We start from the raw sequence: 2310 nt of genomic DNA on the forward strand, positions 1-2310 counted from the left end.
ACAAATAAATTAATAAAGCATCTTCTATGCCAAGACCTCTGGGTCATAGGCCCTTAGACTTTTCTATAAAAGGAGTACTGAAATTTTGATAAAGATAATTTCCTGTTTTCAGACAATAAAGATGTCTGTGATCAGCAACTATACCTCTAAGAATCCTTAAAAAAAATTTGAAGATTCTTTACCTTTTTTGTCATGGATAATATTCTTATTACATTGCCAGCTGATTCAAATACATCGATACATCGTCAGCTGATTTTTTACTTGGAATCAGCTACCTCGATGTTTCAGTACTGCTTTAACCACCTCTTGGTGTCTCAGCTAAGAATACCTGTCTCAGTTCCACCTGGAAATCTACCACTGGTACTTGCTACTGCTGAGATTGCCTTGGGTACAGCTGACACTTTTGGTTGTTCAGTGAGGCTGTCCTGCATTTGAGTTGGACTTCCACTTCTGTTACGTGGTGTTCTGTTGTCTGTCTCCAGTGTAAGCTGTCCATAGCCCACTCCATCGAGCCGCTTACACTCCTCGTACCAGAGCGGCAGGCATCTCCAGTGGCCACTCAGCTCTCTTTAGTTACCTTTTACAGAGTAACACAGCAACAGTGAACATGTGTGATTGGGTTACCAAAATAATTATTGCCAAGGTATATAATCCCATAGAGTGAAACAATTTTTAAAAGTCAAGCATTGAAGAGATTTTTCTTCTTTGTCTAGTTTCCTAAATACATATAAGATACTCCACAAGCTAAACAATGCCAAACGAAAACACAACTAGATGTGATTTTGTTTTGATAATAAGGCGTTTGGTTGTCATTAGTTATCTTTTGAAGATAATTCTGTTTCTTGGGGTAGAAAATGTCTTAGGTATAATTCATTGCCATATAATAAAAGTAGTACTCTTTTGCTTTGAGTAGTATCTCAATTCTGAGTGGTATCTCAATTTTTACAGCACCAGACCTGCAATACACGGAAGCCTATGATATGTTTGACAAGTGACTGGGTTACAAGCAAACAAAGTAGTGTTGTGTCATCAGCAGTTGAAGTGCAGTGATGCACCCTAAATATGAAGGGTTGTAAAAACAACACAACTACTTCAATCATTCTACAGGCAAAGCACAATAGCATTGATTAATGTGAGATTTATCGACAGATTATGAACCAAGGAGATAAGAGGATAGTCAGCTGGTCACTTCTAATGTTAATATTGCAGCACCCTAATGATTTTCACTTTCCTTCAGCACATTTTGTGTATTCCCATTTCGTCACAGCAGTAATAGATTTCTTACCAGTAACTTTCATCTACTCTTTAGCCATTAGAAAAACTGCTTATTTGGCACCAGTTCTAGGTATTTTCCCTAAAATTTCTAGGCTTTATGTCTTTCCATTATGTCTTTTAAATAATAAATGTAATTAATGGTTCCATAAGGCTTAATATTTAAAGCACTTTCATAGTTGTTAAATAGTCCTTACCACATCCAGGAAAGTTGGGCCAGCTTTGTTCTATCATTTGCCCCTTTGACAGGCAATTTCTTGTCAAAAATAAAACTTTATAAACTTTTTAATGAAAGATCATATTTTGTATATCATCAACAGAACAGGGTACAAGTCCTAAGGACTTAATCCATGTTTAACGATAACTGGCACATGTGCTAAGGTACTGCTGAACATATGCTACTGCAAACAAGGGATTAGGTCTTATTTTATTAAGCTAGTGTATAATATATACATTTCCATACACAACTGGGCAATTGAAAGAAAAACAAAATGATGACTATGAGTAAATTAAGTAAAATATCCTCCTTCCTGGATTCAAAGAGATTATCTAATTGAGGCAAATTACTTTATCAATGATTTGCTTATAATAGAAAATGTAGCTCTTGATAAGCTTAATGATACTGAATTGGTACACTTTGGAACTAAATTACTTCTTCAGAGAGCAAAAAAGGTCTTCATGGAAGAGTTGATTTACTTTAAATATAAGAGCACTTTAGCTCAAAGAAAAAGTACCAAAGTTTGGAGAAAAATGGTAGAGTGAGAGACATCTCCAGATTTTTCTCCCTTGAAACAACAAGCTGAATATCTAAAACTCAAAAAAAAAAAAATTGCACACCAGCACCTCTCAGAGAGAGATCTGCACATAAGAACTACCACAGGTCAGAAGCCCTGGCGTCCGGTGGTGGACTACGAGAAACAAAGAAGCTGCTCTCGCAGCTGGAGACTCCTGTAGGAGGAGGGAGGAGGGGAGAAGGTTTGGCAAGTTCCCTGAACAGCCCTGCCAGGGAGAGCTGGAAGCTCTATGGAACCAGTGGCA

At 37.1% G+C, this 2310-nt stretch overlaps 1 pseudogene; it reads right to left on the minus strand.

Annotated features, from left to right (window-relative positions):
• Positions 1–295: 295 nt before the first annotated feature.
• LOC120599869 (SNRPN upstream reading frame protein-like) lies at positions 296–508 on the minus strand (annotated as a pseudogene).
• Between the last annotated feature and the right edge of the window lie 1802 nt (positions 509–2310).

Source organism: Pteropus medius, unplaced genomic scaffold (assembly GCF_902729225.1).
Source record: "Pteropus medius unplaced genomic scaffold, Ma_sr-lr_union100, whole genome shotgun sequence".
NCBI lineage: Eukaryota > Metazoa > Chordata > Mammalia > Chiroptera > Pteropodidae > Pteropus > Pteropus medius.